At 47.3% G+C, this 25,152-nt stretch overlaps 1 protein-coding gene across 1 annotated transcript in view; it reads right to left on the bottom strand.

The window, feature by feature from the left end:
• LOC119433970 (sodium-dependent noradrenaline transporter) overlaps nucleotides 1-24,576 on the bottom strand; it is a 193,576-nt gene extending 169,000 nt beyond the window's left edge. Inside the window, exon 1 of the mRNA XM_037701262.2 lies at nucleotides 23,624-24,576. The gene's annotated coding sequence lies outside the window, so the exon portion shown is untranslated. The remainder of the gene's footprint in view (nucleotides 1-23,623) is intronic.
• Nucleotides 24,577-25,152: the final 576 nt, after the last annotated feature.

Here is a 25,152-nt window from a genome sequence, read left to right as displayed (position 1 = left end):
ATGCAGTAGCGCTGCTCCAGTCACTCCGTCATTTTCCTTGCAATAAAGAAAAGCCGACGAGAGCACTGCACACTACCTCACTCAAACGCTGCGCCCAAGCGACTGACGCTATCGGCAGGCGGGAAAAAATTCGCGCATGCGCAAGAAGGTTCAAGGTCGGCTGATGGAAGCACGCTTGTTTCATATCCATCAGGTGTTCGCAAAAAAAAAAAAAAAATAAGGTCGGATACTTTTCGAACAGACCTCGTATTAGAGTGCCCTCTTTCTTTTCGCAGCGCACGTCGCTACTAAGCCGACTATAAGTCTACTTGGCCTGCAATGTACGACCCTTGATCATTGACTGTATCCGAGTGGCTGTGCTCTCGACGCGACCAGGCTCATCGCACCCTGCTTACTTTTCTACAAGAAACTGGCTTGGCTTCCCGTTTGTGAAAAAGTTTGCAAGGAACGAAATATTTTTCGCTAACTTTGTTTTTGTATTTTGTATATCCTTCTGTCATTAATGGGACCTGCGTGTTTCCCCCCCCCCTTTTTTTTTTCCCCACCGTGTGTTCTGTTCCTACTTGCTCACTGTATGCCTTGCGTTACTTTCATCTTTGGGGCATGTCATTTTTCTGCTTCTTTCTCCTTTGCTTCCCTTCTTCTTCAACTCACTTTTCTATCCCCTCCTTCTAAAGAGTTGGACGGCTTTGCGCCCCTCTCAGTGGCAGTTGACATCCTGCTTCTTCCCTATTTCCCTCTCTGTGTGTGTATGTGTTTTTTGTTTCATATCTAATGACAACAATAATCATAATTAGGTGGTTTCCTCCTTCCACCCCAAAAACGTTTTAGCCGTGTTTGTATTATCTCCTGCTGCATGACGTCTATTATTATTAATCATGTAAACATATGCAAATATCACAAAGAGAATAATAAGCTGGCTATAAATTCTCTCCTTAAAGGTAAACCACGCCCATCCGCTTGCAAAGGAGAGAACAGCAAAGAGAAAGAGATGAAGGAACAACATATCACGCAGTCACACGCAGAGCACAAGCATTCCAGACGATAGTCTAGTCCTGTGGTTGACAGGAATTCCAACATAGCTTTGTGATCCTGAAATCGGGTTCAAGCATGACCTACTGGAAACAAAATATAATTGAGGGCGGTTCGAGCAAGATTATGTGGTTGAAGCTTGCTGAGCAGCGCACAGCGACAACTGTGGAAAGTCTAACAATAAGTGCTCAAGCGTTTCGCTGTATTGTCCGCAAGCCAGGCACGAAGGCCTTGGCGCACGTCCTTGTCGGTGAAGGCAATGTGTGATGTTAACACACCCGATGCGTAAATTGAGCAATAGAGATCTACTGCGGCGAGTTAGAGAAAGACCAGATATTTGTGCACTGTCCCTTGGCTACACATTATTCCAGGTGCGAGAGCTGCAGGTGGTGACGTTTAAGCAGTCTCGCGTTGTCGAATTTGCGCACATAATCATCTTTAAAGTCAAGGTTGTGCGCTGACGCCACCATAGCGTCAGCGGCCTCGTTTCCTGCGATACCCATGCGTGATGGTATCCACTGAAACATCGCTGCTCTTCTCTCAAATGTGATTTGATGGGCCATCGTAAGTGCTTAGCGTAAAAGAGGTGAGTCAGCGTTGGTGCTGGACAGCCAGCTGAGAGCTCCGCGGGAATAAGTTAAAATAACAGCCTTTGACAATTTCGTATTTTAGATAAGATAGTTCAGCGTAATATTACAGCTTAATAGTTCTGCAGATTTGGAGATGCAATTTAAACTATTGGAATAAAACACTGTGCAGTAGGCTCTGAGCAATAAAACGCAGCCGTTGTACTGCCTTCGTGAACAGAGTCGTGTGTGTAACCTTTAATAAAATTTTATACGGGACTATTTTTCAATTGGGGCGAGTCGATGTTGGCAACTTGTGCCGGCCACGTCGTTTTCTGCTTTCTAATCTATTGTTATTATTCAGTCACTGATGCCAAATGACCATGGCAATTTACACAATTGAGCAGCACGTCCAATTGACAAAATTTTATGATCAAAAGTTGCGCGCATTGCGCCCATTTTATGGCAGACGCGGTGGCCCTTCAAAGTCGACTCTCTATTGTTTCGCGGCCAAATTCGAGACGACCGGTTCGGTAAACGATCAGCCAACACCCGTACGTCAAAGGAACGCCAGATCGGTCGAGAACATCGCCGCCGTTCATGAAAGTGTGCAGGAGTACCCGAGGTAGTCAATTCCTAGCCGTGCACAAGAACTCGGCTTTTCGCAGACTTCAACTTGGCGAATTTTCCGTCCGGACTTAGGCCTACACCCGTACAAGATCCAACCGACCCAGTCATCATCATCATCATCATCAGCCTATATTTATGTCCACTGCAGGACGAAGGCCTCTCCCTGCGATCTCCAATTACCCCTGTCTTGCGCTAGCGTATTCCAACTTGCGCCTGCGAATTTCCTAACCTCATCATCCCACCTGACTTTCTGCCGTCCTCGACTGCGCTTCCCTTCTCTTGGTATTCATTCTGTAACCCTAATGGTCCACCGGTTATCCATCCTACGCATTACATGGCCTGCCCAGCTCCATTTCTTCCGCTTAATGTCAACTAGAATATCGTCTACCCCCGTTTGTTCTCTGATCCACACCGCTCTCTTCCTGTCTCTTAACGTTACTCCTAAGATTTTTCGTTCCATTGCTCTTTGTGCGGTCCTTAACTTGTTCTCGAGCTTCTTTGTTAACCTCCAAGTTTCTGCCCCATATGTTAGCACCGGTAGAATGCAATGATTGTACACTTTTCTTTTCAACGACAGTGGTAAGCTCCCAGTCAGGATTTCGCAATGCCTGCCGTATGCACTCCAACCCAATTTTATTCTTCTGTAAATTTCTTTCTCATGATCAGGGTCCCCTGTGAGTAATTGACCTAGATAAACATATTCCTTTACAGATTCTAGAGGCTGACGGGCGATCCTGAATTCTTGTTCCCTTGCCAGGCTATTGAACATTATCTTTGTCTTCTGCATATTCATCTTCAACCCAATTCTTGCACTTTCTCGATGAAGGTCCTCAATCATTTGTTGTAATTCCTCTCCATTGTTGCTCAATAGGACAATGTCGTCTGCAAACCGAAGGTTGCTGAGATATTCGCCATCGATCCTCACTCCTAATCCTTCCCAGTCTAAGAGCTTGAATACTTCTTCTAAGCACGCAGTGAATAGCATTGGAGAGATTGTGTCTCCTTGCCTGACCCCTTTCTTGATAGGTATCTTTCTACTTTTCTTGTGGAGAACCAAGGTAGCTGTGGAATCCTTGTAGATATTTGCCAAGATATTCACGTATGCCTCCTCCACTCCTTGATTACGCAATGCCTTTATGACTGCTGATATCTCTACTGAATCGAATGCCTTTTCATAATCTATGAAAGCCATATAGCGAGGTTGATTGTTAGAGAGGTTTGAGCTACCGACCCAGTAGCTCAAAGTTAATGACCATAGACAACGCCATTTGTTGGCTGACTGGGCTTCGAAGCGGTTGGAAGAGGACCCCAATTTTGTTCCAAAAATCATCTTTAGCAACGAGACGCAGTTTTGGATGAATGGCTATGTTAATAAGCACAATTGCCGTATATGGGACGACGCCAAGCCATACGAGGTTCACCAGGTGGCAATGCATCCACAAAAAGTTACTGTTTGGTGCGGATTTTAGGCCGGCGGCGTCATTGGTCCGTACTTTTTTGAAAACGTTGTTGGTGAGGCTATCACCGTCAACGGAGAGCGCTACAAATTTTGCCCCAAATTGAACGATATGAACGCAGACGACATGTGGTTCCAGCACGACGGCGCTACGGGCAACACAGCGGACGCCAAGATGGACATTCTGCATGAACTATTTGAGGGTATGGTTATCTCTCGCAGAGGTGACGTGAATTGGTCCCCAAGATCGTGCGATTTGACCCCGTTATGCTTTTTCTTCTGGGATTTCCTGAAGTCGCAGGTCTATGTCAATAAGCCGCAATCGAGCGATGCCCTTAAAGTGAACATAAGCCAGGCCATAGCTCAAGTTCCGATCTATGCGGCAGAGTGATTGAAAATTGGACCACTCAGATCCGTGCCACCGTGAGAAGCCGCGGCGGACATTTGAACGATGTTATATTCCATACATAATGACATATATGGGCCTTTCAAATAAAAAAAGAATTTCGCTAATTACCTCACACGCAGCTTGTTTTATTCTATTTCAACATCGACCCGCCCTTATTGAAAAACCCTTTTAGAAGGAACGCTGTCCAGCTCCTTATAATCCTAGACTGGTGTAGGAAAGGCCTCCAAGTTCTTCTCTATGTTTTTTTTTTGTTTTTTTTTGTGATCTCTGCTATTTGTTTTTCATTTATATATAAGTATTCTGCTGCTGTTGCTTCCTATCTTGCGTCCGTATCTCTTCCAAAGATTAAGGTTGTACGTTTATGACCTCTAACCAGGTCTTTTATTTGTTTATCTATCGTCATTTGGTCTAGTTGGTCGTAAAGCATTTTTAAGACGAAGGCGTAGTCGATAGATAACTACCGATTTCCGCTCTGTCACGTTACCTGTCTATGACACTTATTCTCCCTTATAACTACTACAAGGTTCTGCTCCTCGCACAGATCCTGCGATAAAGAGCCGTTGCAATCAGTATATCCGCCTTGATCCTCCATGTGCGCATTCATATCTCCTACTAAGATCACCTGGCCCAAACTTATGAACTCGTTAATATTAATTCTAATACAATCTACCAATTTTTATGTTGGTCTCCACTGGTATAGCCGTTCATAGGTAAGCTATTCCAGTCATGTATTTTTTTCTTTCCCATGTGCCGCGAATCCATAAATGTTCTTTACATGTCTCTTTTACGCTTTGCCACTTCATAGCTCGCCTAATGAGCATGCCTACTCCTCCGCCTTTCTTTGAACTAGTCGTTGTGTTGCACCCTTCCCATGCAAAATTTTCAATAACAGATGGCTGCTCCAAATCTATGTCGTTCGGCGCCCGCAAAATGCCAGCCGCTGTGGGAACAGCTAATCGAGCCGCGTTTCCTTTATTTTTTTTTTTTTTTCATAGTGCTGTGACATAGATAGACTACTCGGCTACAAACGTGTACTTTAGATCGATATATATATATATATATATATATATATATATATATATATATATACAGAAGCAAACAAAGACAGAGAGGTCCGCCAAAGAATATCTCCGGTTGGATATTCCGTACTGGAGAAGGGGCATGAATGATGAGATGCAAATAAGGCAAGAATGAACAACATAGAACTGTCTGTGTGGGCGCTGCCACACAGTCCGTGAAGGCATCACAGCGTCATACACCCTGTCAATGTCTCACTAAGACATACAATGCCACATGGTGCACAATCACTATTAGGAGCATGATCCGGTATCTCTTAGGAAACACAGCAGCCCCCTTATAGTGGTTCGCGCTAATGTCCGTGGAGGCTAGTGTTCAAGAAGTTTGCCTTCTGTGATTGGGCGCTTGCCCATCTGGTCTAGCGTGGATGAGAGCGCTGCTCTTTGCCGGTTGAAACGAGAACACTCGCAAAGAAGGCGCGCGATCGTTACACTGCACCCGCAAAAGTCACAAATCGAGCTGTTGTTGGTCATTCCGATGACATAGAAGAACGCATTTGAAAATGCTATTCCAAGTCATAGACTGGCAGGAAGGATGCAAGTGCGAAGTTTGTCTTGCTGCGTCGGATGTCGAAAGAGAGATGGCCACACAGCTGATGCCGTCGTTGGTCGTTCGGGCAGCTGCGTCAGCTTGAATATTTTCATAGATACCACCGTGACCAAGCAACTACTGAAATGTTATCTCGTGTCCTTTGTCAACTGCTCGATCCTGGACTTGTCTGACCCCTGCGACGAGCTGCTCATGTGATCCGTGACGCAGTGCTGAGAGTAAACTCCGGAGGGCTGCCTTGGAATCACAGAAGATAGACCATGGATGGGGTGGCTCCTCATTAAATAAAATGAACAGCCGCACTGAGGGCTACAAGGTCAGAACCTGTCGTTGATGTTAGATTAGATGTTTTGAGTTGCATTTTGACAGATATTTCTGGAATCACCACCGCGGCAGCTGAACTTGTAGTCGTGACTGAGCCATCGGTGTAAACATCTAGGCGGCCATTGTGCACCTCATGGAAAAGTAGTAATGTGGACTGTTTGAGGGCGACAGACGGCATCATAGCTTTCTTCGTGGTACCTGGAATGGGGACGTGCACTTTAGGTCAGCGCAGGCACCATAAAGGCGAGGATGGTCGTCCTTCAGGCATGTAGTTCAGTGGTAATGGGGTACGATTGGCAGCAATTATACGACTTAAAGTTGTGCGCGGCCTTTCTGCAAACAGACAAGATAGCGAGAAGGTAGCCGGTCAATGTGTTAATATGCGCCCTGAGAGCGTCGCTAGAAACCGTGCCTGAAAGAGTATAGAACCAGGTGAGCAAACACCGTTTCACGTAACTTCGCTGCGCGCGAGCAAAGGCTAAATAAGCGTGTGGTGTTTCACTAAGAATATACTATAATAGTCGCTTGATGTTTCGTTTCGAACTTCATTTTTATCATGCATAAAGAAATTCGTTCTCGCCGGCGGCTCCAAGCAGCCAGCGCCAGAGCGATCGGCGGGCAGTCGTCGTCTATTGCTTTCGGAACGGGAAAGTCTCCAGCTACTGCAAAAATGTTTTGTTCGGCATAGTAATGCATGTGTAGTGCGTACACGTTACTTTTACGTGGTGATTTTTCGCTGTTTTGCGACGACGCGGGAGAGACAGGCGAAGTGGGCGCGTTTCCAAAAATGTTGGCCAATAACGGAGGGCTAATGACGGAAATGGAATAGAAACAGATCGGAATAGCTTTATCTCATAGTACCCTTGGTCTCCGTTGTTAACGGCGCACGGAATACGCGAAAAACGCTCCTAACTAACTCCGCGGAGGCCTTTCTTCGTCAATAGAAAACGCATTCACGAAAAGCGAGAGTGCGCACCGTAAGGCAAAACGAATGTATACATACGGTCGTCACGTTAGCGACGCAGACAAACGTGGCACGAATAAGCAATATTAGTTGCAGTATTGTTGTACACTTTATGTAGGGAATTACACGAAAGTTTTGTGGCATACCGACATAAGCCGACACTTGCTTCGCAAGGCAGCTGCCAGAAATCACGACATGCCATAGAGAATAATGTCTAGCACGTTGATTGCGTGACGTGTGTCGACTTGACTGCAAGGTTGTAGTCACGATCTCGCACACAAATTATGCGGAGGCTACAGCACACCTTATAAAAGGTGCGTATAGGTCTGCCACCTCGCTTAACGCTAGCTTCACACGGATCTATCAATACAATCACAATGCACTGGCACACCCCACGAGCAATATACACTCACACGTATGACATGCGAGTACATAATGCTGCACATGCGAAATAAATGTCAGCCTCCCGTAATCAGGGCCTGTATTCACAAATCATTTCGTTCATAAGTGCTTTCTTGTCTTTGGCCGTACATGTTCACTAATAATTGCACAGCCTCCGGATTGGCTGGAATATTTTCTTACGCTAAAATTGTTCGTAAGAGGAAATATGAATTCCAATATGAATTTGGACTTAATATTAGCAAACGCATCCGGACATGGCAAAGAGCACTTGCGAACGAAATGATTTGTGAATACAGGCCCTGCTCCCATCTCGCGCTGTGTTTCCGTCATCGAGAAGCACAGCCTGGCAGCCTACGTAGCTTAGCCACCCTAACAGCTCACCCCTTCGATTAACAAAGTGGTTACTCACTCCTCCTACCACGCATATTTTTTATGGAGAAGAAAGTGTCTCCATTTCAGATAAAGGATGCAGGAATCGTTACCGCGCTATAAAGTAAACTGGCCCCGTGTCCACTCAAGAACTTGACCTTATAATTTGAGTTGTAACTCGTGCGCCCTTGGAGAGGTTCTCAGATGAAGATATTAGTGGTAACGAGTGCATGTTTTTAATGTCATCAATATCCTCCTTGAGTGGAGGTGTTCTCCATCGACAACATAGGTGCACCTTGCGAATGAGTGGCTGTAGTTATAGTTATGCGCTCGTACAGAAAAGGAACGTGAAGATCCGCATATGCAATTGGTAGATCTAACACATTCTAATTTTTTTTGTCATATAAACACGATTTTCTTTATGCTTACCTTGACATACACGTAAGTGAGTCAGATAGCCGTTCGGGAGAAACACGATGGGCGACTATAACGGCAAAGCAAAGCCGGAAGCATTCCCGTTAAATGAGCCCTTCATGCAAGAAGATATGAATAACATCTATGCTTCCTATGGTTTCTCATGCCCTAGATGCATAATACTTTAGCGGAGAAATTTGAGGAGGAGCCAATGTCCTTGCAAGAACAAAATTTTACTTGCGCTTACGTGAGGGTGATTCTAAGCTTCAGTTTATTTATAAGCACTTTACGTTCTGAATCCCATTGAGGACTCTTTAACAAATGCGACAAAATAAGTGCGGTGTTCAATCAGAATCTTCGCGCGTCAAACTGCAGTCATTGTTACTGTTGTGTTGTTAGTGGACTATACAATGGTGCGTGACAACCATTGTGGTAGAGACATATAGGATGACACGTCCAAGTAGACAGAATCAGTAGACTGTATGGCCGTAAGGAGTAGATATAGAGACAGCGTCAGGGTATCAGGGTAGCGAAGGGTTCATAGGCAGCATCAGTATATCGTAAGGTCGTAATGGTTCACGGATGATCATGGAAAAGAGAGAAAGTACATATGGATATTTACAGTTAATCATCGAATGATAGGATGCCATAGGGCTATCGCATTACGGTCACTATGGTGTAGCACAAGTGCGCCTGTGGGACAATGCATGTTGCACTTTACTATTTTTGTAAGGTACATTCTTCTATTCATCTTAGCGGTAACTGTGAATGCAATCGGAGGCTCGAAGATCAAGTGGACAAGTGCACTTACTTCGAGTCGTCGTGTTTCTTAATACTTTTGCGTACCGAATAAAAGCTTATTTTATTTGAATACAGTAATGGAGCACTCGAATAACGTATTCCTTTGCAAAAAAAAAAAAAAAACATACCTTGCAACAGGGAAAGTGTTAGGAAGACAATGTAACCGCAGAAAGTTGTGCGCTTCTTGCAATAAACAACATAGCCTTTAGTTCTAATTATACTGGAGATGTATTTTATAACCTCTCCCAGTGCAATTCGTGCTCTCTTCGATTTTTTTTTTTTTTTGCCGGTGATACGAATTGCGTTACTGGCTGCTGCTACGGCCGTTGAACTATCACCGATGAGATCAATAAAGAATGAACAAAAGCCGAGACGCCACTTCGCAAAAAAAAAAGCCAGAACTGCTGTCCAGTGATCCATACTTCGTCATCACCGACGTTCACTTCAACACGCGGGTTTACAACATACCGTTCAGACCGGGTGGTGCGCGGTATTAGATAGCTATACTCCTCGAATCAAAGTTCCTGGAGTAGAACTAAGATGGTGTAAACGTCAGCGAGAACTGCCAACCTGAGCTTTGCATCAAACTCTTAATCAATCGCTTCTTTACGAGTAAGGTATGCCAGGAAGTTGAGCCGTGTTTTACAAAATAAAATGAAACGCACACACAGCATTATACGTTCCCTACTGCCAACATGTAACGCGGAGGTTCCGCTCGCAGCCCTCGACAACAAGCAAATGGAGAGCGAGTACGCGCCCAAATGTCAGCAACTGTACGATCCTAGGACGCACTGCCACGTTTTGATGTAGCGAGCGGCAGCTCCACACGATCGCTAATGGCAGGGGCCGCGTCAAAAGTTGTCACAACGAGTGTTACTAGAGGCTTCGGGAAACAGAAGTTTCTTCCTACACACATGACATCCACTAACGTCCAGTGACGTAATAAACACTAAATCGAATAACCGCTAGTCAGTATATGGTAGGACACTTCATACGCCTGCTATCATCATGCCTTACAGCCGTTCTGTGGGCCGAAGACTTCTCGCGGTATAACGTGTATATTGCAAAAACCTTTCTAGTAGTGACTTTGTCGGTGACCTCCGTTTATTAACACTCTGCGGGAGATAAGTTTTCTTCGAGTCGAAAGAAATGCATGCAATATATAATGGTATACTCCTCGACTCACTGCCGCGGAATCCTTCAGAATTCGGAAATCGGGCCAGTGCTCGTGTGGAAAATGAAAGTGGAGCCACGGTGGCCGCACACGAGCTATGCGTTTGTCGCGCCCCACTGCTCTTGCGCCACAACGTTGTGCTCCGTTCACTCTTATACCATCGCCTGTGAGCACTACCTGCCCCACCAGCTCAGTGGCCCATGAGTTCTGGGCTCATGGGCAGCTGGGCTCAGGAAGAGCCCAATCCTGGGCTCTTTCTGAACCCAGGATTGCATGTCCAGACTGTGATCAAGCCTCGTTGTAATGGCACACATCTAGGAACGTCCCCGTGCATGGAGAGAGAGAAACATTTATTTGATATGAAGATTCCAGCATTTTTTGCCCCCTTTCTATAGGTTCATCTGTAGAGGGCCTCAAGCCTCGTAGCTTGTGCTGTCGGTAGAACCCTTACATAAGTTCTCATCAAGGCTAGCCGAACAGTAGGTGCTGGCACAATGTAACCTTGTATTATGCATACAACTTCCAAATTGAGAACGCAGCTTCTTTCTTTCAAAGCGCAGGAGTTGGCCAATGAATGCGCCGATGTCAGAGAAATCGAGTGATCCACATGCTGACATTACACGCCTGCATGACCCCGATGTCTCCGCCGCTCGACTTTCGGCTGCACGCAGAAAGTCATATATATACAAGACCGTGCGAATTCCGGACACGCGTACATTGATCGCATTGTTCTCCACTCTTTGACACATGTACGCAAGAACTTGAGAAATACTGGCGATGTCAGGATGGATTAGGGCAATACATTTTTTTTTTTTGGCATTCGCTTCTTTCTCTTCTTAAGCGCTTCCCGAATTTGCTCTTCCCTGGCGCTTTATGCAGCTGCTCCGATGCGGGACGCCAGGGTGACACAGATTCATCTCGCCCTCCCGCCTGTTGACGTCAGCGGAGATGGCGCACGAAGAAAAGAAACGGTAAGCGACAACCCTGCTCGCGTTCTTGTTCCTCAGTTGTTCTAGGGCATGAGGAATATATGCACCAAGTCCCGCGAGATGCACCTTCTCCTTCGAGTCGAGGCAAATTTTGCTGTTCGCCTGAAACCCTTGTAGTTGTTAAAGTGAGACACGCTCCGTTATTTTTTGCCATCTGGTAGATTTTTTCCCCTCTCTTTGTAGACACCTGACTTTGGCGTTTGTGCGTTTGCTTCGTTTTTTCTTCTTCTTTTTTGCCTCGCTGAAACGCGCTGGACCAACAAGGTACCGCAGCGATGTGATGCGAGAAAAGAGAAAATTATAATCGATCCGTTTCATGGCGCTGTCGTCTCACCGGTATCTTCGCACGTTTTTACCATATAAATGGGACTTTCGCAGCTCCCACCTTTGCGCCAGCGACTTCGGTCTGTTTGCTTTACTATATTTTATTTGTGCTTACTGAACATGAAACAAAATCCCTACACACAAAATCAAGAGCTACAAAGGAAGGCTAGGCAGAACTACGGAGACCTTTGAAGAAATCCGAGAAGTAGGGCAGGCGTGACGCCGCAAAATTATCGACAGATGCACAAAGAAGCCCTATAGCATAAGGGCACAGTGACGAACCCCGTAACGCATTCTGCGAGGCATGAAAATCTTTTCTTAGTTTGCACTCCAAGTGTACAAACAAAATGAATATAAATATGACCTTGAAGTACTCCATCGGACAAGTTACCTATCCGAAGTGGGTTTTCAACTTCCGACAATCTTGTCGCTGTCGATGCTTTCGCAAAGATCTGCTGCGCGCTCGAAATGAGCAACCCAGGAGATGGCTCGAGATTATGGATGCCCTTCCTACCACCCGACGGCACGCACTGAATGACATTGTGTTTTACACATGTGTATTTCTTAGGCTACATTCGTGACTAGAACCCGACGTAGTCAATCGTTTTGGGCAGAGTATATTCGGGAAATCCTGATAACTTTTGCCAAGCAGCTCTATAAGTAGACATGACGGGGGTGTTTAGGCGCTTTTAGATTTCTCGACAGTTCGCTTACGAATTCAAATTGTATTATTGTATCGCACTGTTTTCAATCGCAATTTTTATTTTGCCCGATGAGCGAACGCACAATATTCGAAGCTGGAGTTTCCTTTATGACAATGTCTTTCTTTTTTTTTCTTTTTTTATGAAATGAAAACACTTTCAAGGCGGTGTCCCATATATATATATATATATATATATATATATATATATATATATATATATAAAGGTACCATTGCTCTTCCCAGCGCAGAGACTTGGAGACCATATTACCCACGTGGTCTATTGATGTAAATATATCAGGTAATGAAGTTTAAGGCTTGGCGGAAGCCTATCTGGTCGGGATGAAACATTGTGAACGGTAGACAAAACCCGGAGTACTACGCCTACAAAAGTATAGATTTAATAGAAAGGCCCGGCACGGGGGCCTTGTTCCCAGGTAAAAACGAAAGAATGCGTTCGGACAGTTCGCGTAAATGGCTAAGTTTAGAAAATGTGTGAGTTTAAAGTCACAACTTCCCTTGCATATTTACCGGTGCCATACGTTTGTGATTGCGGGTCAAAAGTTCGTTTTGCATCGACGTTTTTACACGTAGCCGCGTTCAAAAACATGTAGCTCTCAGCCTGCTCGCAAAAATGTCGAAATTTGGAAATTTGCAAAAACATGTATCGCTTCCACGAGTCAAGTCACATGTTCTTAGCTGAAGAAATGTAATTTGTTTACCAACTAAATTACGATGACAAGCTGAACACCGTCAACCTGTGGTTTGTTCCTAACACCACTTGTACAGGGCCGTTCACTCTTAGCAGAACACCTCATCGCTTCTGGTCAAAGTATCTTCAACATTTCTCCAACTTTACCGGATGCCCTTCCTGTTGACAAGAGTCCCATACAAAGGCCACTTGGCATTGTGCCCATCCGGCTGAAATAACACAAACAAGAAAGTACCACACGTACATAGTCCCTGCAGGCTTTGCCGCTGCCTCTTCTGAGGCCGCACACTCGGTCGGTCACTTTCGTGGATATCACTATCAGTGCTTGCTGATTGGCTAAGCCAGCGTCAAAGACGTCAGCCGCTCCAGTCAGTCGTAGCGCTGGGCGTTACGTCACGCAAAGTGAAAGTGCCCCCGAAAGTGATCGAGCGAGAATACGGTCCCCGGCTTCTTAGGCGCTGCTGGCTCACCTCCTTCGTCCTAGTGACTCTGCTTACGGAAACGCCCTTCAGAGATTGCGTGCCCGAGGTCGATCTCGTGTTTATGCTATACCATCAATAATCTGCTCGCTCTCGGCTTCGAATGTTCAAGGAGAACACAAGTTTACCCCCCTGCTACTTCACAGATGTCATTTGCCGACCTCTACATTTCTCGGCTACACTTGAAGCACTCCGTTCCCACAGGACAAGCCCGGTTCTTGATGTTGGAGCACTCAAACGTGGTCTACCTGAAACCCCTGTAAGTCTATATATCGATGCGTCAGTGTAGACGCCGGTGGATGCACATCTTCGTATTGGATTCTGCACTTTGGCGTTATATGATCCGGACGTCCGGATCATCTGGTCTCATCAACGACTACAAAGCGTGCTGCCATTGCTGCCGTGCAACGCAAACTGGTGGTTTGCCCTGCCAAGGGCGTTGTCATACTTACAGCATCTAAGCCGGTGATTCAACAACTGTCTAGAGGGTTCCCCTCAAACAAGTTTTGTCGGCAGTCACGGGTACTACTGAAGAATGTCGGAGGAAAAGCTGACGTTAAGTTTCAATCGGTACATTCCAACAGGGGGATTCCTGGCAGCGAATCAGCAAATGCACACGCGCGAGACAAACGCTGTCGAAGAACCCCAAAATCGAAGCATATGACCATCTCTCTAGGGAGACAATTTGGCACCACCTATAAAGTATCTAATTTTGTTGTATGATGTGTAATTCAAGGGCTCAACCGTAGTAACGCTGCTGTGCAGAGTACAGACTGGATCGATATTCACTCCAGCTTGGACGTTCAAGACAGAGCACACTCATTCTCCCCTCCGCATAAACTGCAACGAGGTGGGCGACATCGTGTCCTGGTACTATCAATGCCTCAATGAGGAGAGAAAGATACCATTTGACGAATTGTACAGAAGGCTTCCTCATGCATGGGGACAGCACGGCGTTACTGTATCCACCACGAATAGAGCGATGGGAGGTCGTGGTAGTGACATCTCGCATTTTTATGTGACTGTGAACTCATTTAATGTGGTAGCGCAGTTCGCGTTCTGAAAAGCAGCGCAAAAATGGACCGGTTGCCATCACTGAACGCCAGGTTAACACCACGTGCAGCAGCACCACCACAAATTAATCACCATGTGCGATATAAGAAAGTGGTCGATATGACGTCTAACACATACATATATATCTGGTAATTAAAGGGCAATGTACAGGCTTTCATTCAAAGTTTCAGCACCTGAGAGCGTTGGAATACTAATGAGGTGTTTTGTTTAAGAGTTCACGGCCCTGCAGTACAGGATGAAGGGATACGCTTATAAGATGTCTCGCTTTGAGGCCGCATTTTGTAATGAATATTTTCGCCATTTTTATTCATTTCTTCTCGTTTGTCCCGCTAAGTGGTTCATCCCGGAGATTGCGGAGGCGCGGCTTCGTGCGTGCCAGTAAAGAAAGGGAAAAAATATTCCTTGCGAGATACGGCCCCTGGTGAGCAACCTGTGGAATACGAAGACAGGTGAACTAGCTCGCCACTGTTCTGAATCATACAAATAAACTGCAAACAAGTAATGCGGCCAGCAAACAGCTGTCTCGAGCGGCGAGCGGCACGACAAATGTATCGACGAGCTTGTCCCGCTTGTCGTTGTCTTGTAGCGCTACAAAGGCATACTGTTGATTATCAGGGGCCGAATTCACAGAGCTTTTGGTTCGCAAGAACATATTGTCATTGGTCGATAACCTTTCACTATGCTGCTAAACATCACTAAGACACCTCTGAATCCACAACAGAGGTTTGTCGTCCACAAGCGATAATATATGGTCTTAACGCTGCACCACATATCGGCTCCTGGCCCCATTACAGCTAAACAGCTGTTAAATGCCAACTCGTTCGACCCTGCGGTAGTCCGACGGTGCATCGTGCTCCCTCACGACATCCCGCTTAGATTTTTCCACGCCCAGATTAAATGGGAAACACGTAGCAAGAGTTTCGTATTTACGTACGCTGGTTTCTGGTTGCGTTCTTGCATATGCTCCCCAATTCCATGATGCCGAAGCGGCACCTAGTAAGTTAGCATGATTCGGGCATTGCAAATTGTCCGAGTGCTGCGAAAAGACACTAAGCTACATCACAGACACCCCAAGCGGAGAAGCATGGCGTGTACCGAGGCCAGACCATCCGAACCACCAAGCAGAGCCAGCGATCCTGGCGAAACGAACTGCACACAAGTACCGAGCGGCACCGCCCTCAAGGACTGTAACCCCACATCTAGCAGTAAGAACTGACTTGCAGAAGGAACACCATTCTTACGAAGACGGGAATACATAACCTTGGTGAAAATTCACATAAATGCGCTGCCTAACATGGCTAAGCTGAAGCCAGGGCGCCAAGTCCTCAACCAATGTCGAGAAGGTCGCCTTGGTCCAGAATTGCTAGGTCATATAACTCAGAATTGTCACTAGGAACACCACGGAAGGTTTCGTCGTCATGACGCTCTTGTCCGGTGCCTGGCCCAACGGCTCAGGGAAACCGGACGGACAGTGAAGGAGAGGCCCCATTGCCGAACACACGGCACCCGAGTACTGGACCTTGGCCCGTACTCACATTTGGCAGTTTCACCTGAAGGTCGAAGCATTGACAGCGACAGCAAGGTTTGGCGTTGCACTCGACCTCCTCGAACGGTGTCTTAACTATGCGCTAGTGCAACATGTTGGCACAGCGTGTTGCATGTCGCAGCCAACATGCCGCGGGGCAGCTGCCAGCCTATCGCGACGTTGGACGTATCAATAGCGAAGGCTGCCAGCCGATGACTCTCACGAACAAAAAGCGTCGTACGGGCATTCGCCCATAGGTCTTCACAAGAAAGGACAGGCAGTGATGCTGGACATTCAGGTGCTGGGAACGAGCGGCCGAATTCACGAAACTTTTCGTTCGTAAGTCCTCTTTGTCATTGGCCGGCAACATTCGCTAATGATATGTCCGACATCGTGATAGGCTGGTAGCTGCTGTTACGAACAGTTCTAGCGTAAGAGCTTGTTTGTGAGTAAGCGTCGACAATTTCAAGCGCCTATCAAGTGAAGAGTGTGAAGTACCTTATTCCCGCTGTCTGAGACCAAATAGTTTCGAACATCCGAACATTTATCTCAAGTGTAATTTTGCACTATCGAGTAATTTGCGACACTGAAAGCGCTCAGATGCTAGTAGATCTTGGCCTTACAGCATATGACATGAAAAGTCGGGGCCCGTATTCACAGAAAGCTCTTACGCAAGAACTGTTCATAAGGAAAACAAATGGGTCAATTGTGATGCTGGACATGTTAATGTTGCCAGTCAATCGCAAAGTGCACATACGAACGAAAAGTTTTGTTAATTTGGCCCTTGACTATCAGGAGCCGTATTCACAAAAAGCTTTTACGCTAGATTTGGTGGTAAGAGCAAATTTTAGCCAATCCTGATGCTGGACATATTGAGAGAGAGAGAGAGAGAGAGAGAGAAAATGATTTAATGAAAGGCAGGGAGGTTAACCAGGACTGAGCCCGGTTGGCTACCCTACACTGGGGGAAGGAAAAAGGGGAGAGAGAGATTAAGAGAAGAATAGAAAGTTCACTCTTGATATCGCCGACGTAGCAACAGATCTCTGTTCTATCACTGATTATCAATCAGTCCGGGTCATAGACGGTCACTCAGTCCTGTCGTTTTTAAAAATCGCAGCAGCGCCGGTCGGTTGGTTGGTTGGTTGTTAATATAATCAATGGCACCTCGGAGGGCAACAAGCTCCGAAGCGGTCGATGATGTCACGTGAGAAGTCTTGTATGTGATGCTCATTGATCGTGATGGTATAACCACTGCTCCGGTGGAGCTGGTCTGAGTGGAAGAGCCATCCGTATATATGTGGATTCGGTCAGAGTAGAAAGAGTGCAAGCAATCGAGAGCTGCTTGCTTCAAGGCCAAAGTGGGCATGTCCGTCTTTTTTCTTATTCCTGGAACGTAAAGGCGCACTTCAGGTTGTTTTAAACACCACAACGCTGATGGTGAACGTGTCGAGGGTGTGAACCCCGATGGTAGGGAGGCACTATGAATGTTGACCACGTTGGAAAATGACGCCTGTGGTCGTCGTTCTGGCAGGGAGGCAAGAGAGCTTGATTGCACCCGTGAAACGTGGCGAATATGGGCCCTAAGCGTGTCGATGGTCATGTAAGTCGTGATCGGATGGTCTTGAGCCGTGATAACTGTTCCTGCTGTTGAGGCGCTCCGCGGAAGGCCGAGGCAAACACGTAATGCCTGTGCTTGCACGCTCTGAAGGGCTCGAAGATTTGATCTGCATGTTTTAGCAAGCACGGGAGAGCTATAGCGTAGGAAGCCGATAAAAAGCGCTCGGTACAACTGTAGCATAGAGCTCACTGATGATCCCCACGCTTTACCGGCGATGAATTTGAAAACGTGAACCATAGATGTGAGCTTCTTCTTCAAGTGGGCAACCTGAGGGCTCCAGGAGAGGTCTCGGTCAACAAAGACACCCAAAAACCGATGATTTCTCTTGTAGGAGATACGCTGGCCATTGATGCACACTGGATAACCAGACATCGCTTTTCGCGTAAAAGCGACTAACGCACATTTTTCTGTCGAGATGGTTAGGCCTTGTGTGCAAAGATAGCCATATTATTAGCGAAGGCGGCTAGCCGATGGCAGAGAGCACTTAAGAACGAAAAGCTGCGAATTCGACCCCAGATGTCTGCAGGGTGGGCTCGGAACACTGCGCGGAATACAGCGCGGAATACAGCGAACAAGAGCGAATCGCAATACAATTCGTTTGCTCCATCCCACTGCCGCACGCTCGTTCGTCCATAGAGGTCAGGATCTGCTCGAATAGGCAGCCAGCCGAGGATTCGCGAGAAATGAAGCGCGGCGGACAATTGGCTCGAGCACAGAATTCATGAAGCTTTTTGCTCGTAAGTGTTGTTTTACCTGGAATGACCTCCGTCGTTAATGCAAGAATATAGCGTAAGAACTTTTTTTGTGATTATGGGCCCAAATTCTTAATACTTTTCGGCCGTAACAACTATTTGTCATTGGCCGCCCGCATTCACCATTAATATCTCAGCTATAACAGTTTAACTAGTGCTGGTATTTAAGAATCATTTTAGGTTACGAATAGCTTTGTGAATATGGGCCAATATAGTACGTGTTGGCGGCAGGCGGCCGTGTGCATCTATTGAAGCCAACAAACTACCGAGGCAGTGGAGCAGTACGGCGTGCCGTTGATCTTCCCAATCGCTCCCGGATGATCGACAGCCCACGCCCCTGTGCTCCCGTGGTCATCGTCACCTTTTTTGACTACGACAGATGCAGCTGAGCGCGTTTTTCTCTGGATTGTTCTTGATATCAGATCACAAGTGCAGAATTTGTGTAAAGCTCGCGGGTCACTCAAAGTTTGCGTGGCCAGTGTTTTGCTGCAATAAAGTGCTAACTTGGGACGGTTAGTACATGTCTGAAGAAAACGAGCAACAGCGCAAACAATGGAGCGTGACTGAGAGGACGTGACAGCGCTTCGTCTGTCTCAGTTACGTCCCGTTGTTTGCACTTTTGCTCGTTTTCTTCAGCGTTCTACGCTGGGGGGGGAGGGGGGGGGGGGCGTGATTCCGCTCCCTCTGTATACAGTTTAAAGCTGAATAGAAGACGACTCTCACCGCTCTTCAACACGCGCTGCAGTGGTGAGAATGCAACCCGGAGTTTTATATGCAGCCCATATGCGGAACCGCTTTGCTCACATACAATCTGGCTGGTGCACTCCTGACAAGCAAAAGAAAAAGAAAAGAAAGTAAGTGTAGCTCTGGCGCAATGCATTGCGGAGCAGTTCGTAATATAGCATGTGCACAGTATGTCGCAAAAGTGCAACGACCACTGCCCTCGTCGCCAGAGCGTTCCGGCTCCCGTGCTTCGGAGATAGTTGCCATCGTTGGCAGCAAAATTCAAGCCGAGTCTCGTTGGTGCAGTTGTGTCGCGGCAAACACGCACCTCGATATGCAGAAGAACTTGCACTTTCCGTCGACGCGAGCTGCGCGTGCAGGAGGCGCTGCGTTTTTGCCTGCCGCACAAGAATCTCGCTCGTTTCTTGGTGTAACGAGAAAAAGACGCAACCTCGTGTCACCTGTTCACTGGCTGCACGTGATGGCGGGAGTTGGCGAGAAGGTATATCTGCGGGACATTCTTGATCGCCCCACCGTATATATATATATCGTCCGGCGGGCTAGTGGCCGTGGCTCAGTGGCAACGGCTTCTGTTCAGCACGAGGCCGTGGGCTCAATCTTCAGACGCGCTGGCATTAGGATGTGGGCGCAATGTCCATAAATTGCTTGTTTGCTTAGATGTCCGTGCACGTTAAAGAACCGCAGGTGGTTAGAATGATTTCACCACCCTCATACGTCAGGTAGCGTCCGGACGGTAAACATATCTGTCATTAAAATTGCTAAATGGCCTGGCAGCTGCAGTGCGCGACAAGGAAACAAAGTTTTCTTTGTCCCGTCCTATAGCTGTGCTTTCCTCACGATGTCTAATAAACAAATGGACAACTGTCGCGCCTTACTTCATATACGTATTCAATATTGATTGCCTCGGAGCTAAGCGCATGGCCGCAAATAGACATCTTCCGTACATTTCAATGAGGTTCTCTGAAGCAATCGAACTCGGCAGGCAAGACATGAGGGAAAAAAAGAAGTTAAAGACCCGAAGACACATCAGTGGCTATAAAAAAAAACACACACACACAATAGCATACGAGCGCGTCTGCATCTAACGATTCAGTTGCGAGAGATGGCAGCGGGCGATCGCTCATCTAAAGCGCCAATTGACAGCAGAAAATGTTCAACGCTTTCTTGTGTCTGAAAGTCGCCGCCCATGTAGTTTCCTGTTTTGTTTTAGTTCTTTCTAAATTGTGGAATGCCTATTTTTACACGCTTATTGCTACAACTTCGAAAATAGTGATCTTAACATATGATTGTCATGGAGCATGGTCAAATAACAGCCAATGTCATAATCAACACGATAAACACCTACCCGATTCGCTTTATTAGATTAAGTATAGGTCATGTAACATCGCGGCTATGCCGACCCACCCGTAAGGCGCGACATTCAGCTAACACGTAGTAATGACGTGGACCTTATCTCACATTGCGAGAGAAAATAACGCTAATGTGGTACAGTGTGGCGCACTGCGCTATTTTGAAACCCATTTAGCACATTCTTGGCACAATCGCGAAGCTTTGATCCTGCCTTGCAAATTCAGTGATCACCCGGCCTTCCGCGCTGGGATGCAACATTACGATGCGTTTGGGAGGAAACATTGCGGATCCATAAGCATAGCACACAGGAATCGCTAGTTCTAAATGTGCGATAATGACAGGTGTGAAATGCAACGGAGACCCACCTCGGCCACTACACAAGCCTCGACGTCATTCTTTCCGGAGTGACTAGTCATCACACGACTGACTGGTCATTACACTTTTTGCGGAACTTAAAGGAGCGCTTACATGGTTGCGACAGCGTCGTATACATCAAACCGTAGTTTCCTCGTCTTGACTCCATGCAAACTGCCCTCTTCGCTACAGTGTCAGAGTGACGTCAAACAGGGTAGTAATTTAAAGTCGGGACCAGACCGCAGAGATTCGGTCAAGCTCATCTACGGCCGGTTTTGATATTGAACCTGCTCATACGCCTAGTTGACATCACACTGAGAAGCACAATGGTGGCGGACTGCGGCAGAGCCGAGCGCGATTTCAAAATGGGACAATTATTTTATCGTAAGATATAAAAACGCGTCAAGTGACGTTTCGCTCACGCGAAAAGCGCATCCACAGATGACGCAAGGGTACTTCTGCAGGATCGGCCTTTGCACGCATTCCGCAGACCTCTTGTCATGTTCTCTTTTGTAAGATGTGCGCTCGATATATTCATCATTAAAATCTGCCACTGAGGAATGGTAGAGCGTTAAAGTGAGCCCAATACGGCGAGCATGTCGGCACATTATGGCGAAGTGGCGGCAAGAAAATTTCCGCCAGAAATCTATAATCCGCTGAGGCGCTTGGCCCTTCGTTTCCCTTCTTCTGAAGCAATGAAAGCCTCACTCTTATGAAGCAACTAGTCGTCTCTTATGTCTTGTATATGTTTCGGTGCCGCGTTCACATAGGCTTAATTTTTGTATAATCGCCATAGCTGGCGATGCCTCGTGTAATTTTGCGGTTGTGACGAGACTGTCGAATATATCCCCTGTCACTGCCCTTCCTTTGACGACCAAAGACATAATCAGAATACTAACTTAGGCTGACTGAACAACAGACCACTCTCGGAACAGAAGATATCGGGACCCTGCGTCTTTAGCGTCATGCACACGAAAGCTATATTTAGAGCCCTGCTTCGGTTCTCAAGCAACTGTGACCGTGCTAACGCCCCTGAACACGCAGCGATGCGCTCTCGCGTCTGCGCGTGCGTCACCTTCTGACACTTTTCTCTCGCGTTTTCTGTATATCCCTTTCCCCTCGGCTATTTCAGGGTAGTAAAGCGTCAATGTCATGGTTAACCTTCCTGCCTTTCTCCTTCCACTTCATATGGAAGCAGCCGTACCTTATAGTTAAAGAGTATTCATCCTCATGCGATACAAGGGCGGCATCATGAACGCGCCACCGCTGATGGCGTGGGCCCGTCTCTCGGCACCCTAACTTTGAATCGTTCATCACGTATAGTACTGCAGCGGCTTGGCGACTCTTCCCCAGCTGGCTCCGGGAAGCCATGGGTGGCTGTATCCATCTCGGGGCGCATTTTCTGGAAGCGTGCACGCTGGAGCCATCATAGCACAACCACAACACGCCGTTACAAACAGAGATAACGTCCAACTCGTATCCTTATTTTTTCGTGGTTTCGGCTTGGCGGAGCAGAGAAAGTCCGCAAAGCGGCGCCTGATAACAGCTAATCGATAAGCAGACAAGAAAGAGCAAACAACGACCCTTCCTCTGGCGTATTACGATAGATTAAACGTCGCGATAAGCTTCGGTGGCTACGTCGCTGCAGTGCGAGGCGCATAAAACAAACTGGAAATTGACGCACGGTAATGACTGTCAGTAGAAGTGACGGAGCAACAGATTCGTTACGCGTTGCAACAGCATGTCATGGTCATTCGTTGGCAGGTTCATTCATGTTTCACAACGCGGCCGCCTTGTATTATACCGGTCTTTTGCGAAAGCGAACAAGTGATATTCACTTCGTGTGCAATTCGTTTATTCGATTCTATGGCTGCGTAGCCTAAGCCATCGAAGCGTAATATTGGCCCCTTTATACGAACCAGCGGCTGAAGAGCCATAGAGTTCATGAAACTTTGAGGTTACTTTTCTCAACTATGATTCCTTCTTTTTTCCAAAGGGTGGCAACTCTGCAGGACAGAGCTCTATGATTCGTGTGTATGCAAATGTTCAATCACTGCCGCCCAGTATAATCCAGCGCTTCTGCATTTTCGATCTGGATTGCCCGTGCAAAATAAAAAAAAATAATAAAAAAGAAAGAAAGCAGCTGGAGAAAGATACCTGTGCATTGGAAACAATCAGAAAGTACGGTAATCTTCGCAGATATACAGGCATGAATTATTTTCTTTTATCGAGAGAGAGAGAGAGCCACTTATACTATTTTGTACTTACTGCTCACAGATATTATTTAAAGACACAAAGAATATTCATTGTTGACGTGGTGCAACGATTTACAGCATAGAAACCACGAATCAATGAGCAAAATTCTGCTGAAGAAAAGGGGTGCTGCTGGCCTGCCTAAGCGATTCATCTTGTCTAAACACGTTGGTAAATGTAAGAAAAAGAACATATTTTCAGTTTCGTTCAAAAAATGTGACTCGCGGACGCTGTTAAACTACCTGCACGCTCCAGCAAGACATGGCCTCTGTGGATTCTCGGCTGCAGGCATGAAGCATGACGCTCACGCACCAATCGGGAAGACGACGGCGTATCTCAAAACGAGGCATGTTTTGAGATGCGCTCTCGTTTTCGGTTACTCCACCCGCGTTGGCACTGCTGGCTTCGTCGATAGACGACCGGTATTGGGTTAAAATAAACACGTGCGCGTGCTCAGAGAACTTTTCTTCGTATGAGCATCCGTATACAGAGAACACCGCTTCGGTGTCTCGAACGACATCCGAAAGAAAGGCAGGCGTGCTTCCGTAAATGGAAGCCAGGAGGTCGCGCCATGTCACTTACCGGCAGTAGCTTTCGGGAGCGCTTGCTGCGTCCGACCAACGTGTCATCACGATGACGACCCGGAATGTCAGCAGTGCACAGCCGCTACGTACGGGTCGGTTCACTCGCACGCCTGCTGGCCGGCAAAAACGCGGTTGACCAGGCGGACCAGGCAGTTTTGTCGGCCCGCCGCAGCTGAAACCGTCTGTCCGCAAGAGGAAAGCGCTGACAGTTGCTGTAGCGAGCAGTACGGCGTTCGGGCACAGCAATCCTAGAGGGAGAAACTTGCAGGGCGGCTTCTCCGGATAGCAGCCAGCGAGCAGTTCCGTAACAGCATCCGCACTCGGGAAAAAGAAATGCGCGTGGAGAATGATCTCATGTGAACTTTCGCTTCACTTTGCGCTTTCTTCGCAGTCTTTGAGCTTAGATTTTATTTCTTCCTGGTTTTGAAATCCTACAACTAAGCGTAATAGCTGGACGGTCACGAAAAATTTAAGCCTGCCGGCACCTGGTCTTCAGGTGTACAGTAAAATGCTAATTGGCACTGACGCGCGCGCATACATGGAATGTAAGCGTTGCCGGTAAAGTTTCTTCGACGAAAACTTTAGAGCTCCGCTTACACCACAGAAGCGTGCGGTTCAAAGCCTGATTAACCCTCCGTTAAGCTTTTTTTTCTTTTCTCTCTCTGCGCAAAAAAAAAACGTTCCCACGCAAGGAACTACCGCGGGCTGACGATGAGAAACCACGCTCGCGCACCAGACAGAGAAGTACCTGCACTCGTGACCAGTCACCAACAAAAACGTCCGGCAAAACGACGTGACACGCCGGGCCACGCTCTCGCTTCACGCCAGCGCACTTTGGGCACAGCTGTCCGCACGATAGTCGCCCGGCGAACTGGCCGTGGTCGAAGCGGCTGAGCGTTGGTCTGCGGCCGCCGCCTGCACAGAGAGGCCGTCGAGTACTAGTGCCATGTGGCCGCCGGCTTCGGACGTCTTTCACCTGCGAACGCGAGAAGAGTGGCGTCGCGCCCTCTCCTCTTCCTCCGCTGCTTCCTTTCCTCTCCGCCTCTTTCTCAGCCCCGGGAGCCTCTAGACCAATCACCGGGCGCGCCGCGAAAGAGGCGGCGCGCGCGGGAAATTCGAATCACCCCGACGCCAGCGGCCGATTGCGAGCGCAGTCCTGCGCAGCGAGCACTATCTGCGACTTGGTGTTTCGTTAAGCGCGGAGCTCCCCGTCGACACAACCTCACCGCTGCTCATAGGTATCCGCTCGAAACAGGGCAGTGTATACCGAAAGCAACACCTTGAACTCTCATTTGTTTCTGTCCCCTGGAGGAACGGCCGCTTGGCGCGCTGACCTTTCTGTATTACCGATATTTTTCTCCCTTTTTCTCTCTCTCTTCTTTCTTTCCTATGACCAACATTTTGCGCCGCCGCCTTGGTGCTCCCGGTATTTGAAGTTTGTGTTGTTGTGCGTGCCGGGGGCGGCGCTGGAATCGCTCCTGGTTGACGTGCTCCCGATACGAGGGAATGGGAAGTGGGGAGGAAGGC

The sequence above is a fragment of the Dermacentor silvarum genome, chromosome 1 (assembly GCF_013339745.2).
Source record: "Dermacentor silvarum isolate Dsil-2018 chromosome 1, BIME_Dsil_1.4, whole genome shotgun sequence".
In the NCBI taxonomy this organism is placed as follows: Eukaryota; Metazoa; Arthropoda; class Arachnida; order Ixodida; family Ixodidae; genus Dermacentor; species Dermacentor silvarum.
The sequence above is the reverse complement of the archived record's forward strand: the minus strand, read 5'-3'. Positions and strand labels throughout refer to the sequence as shown.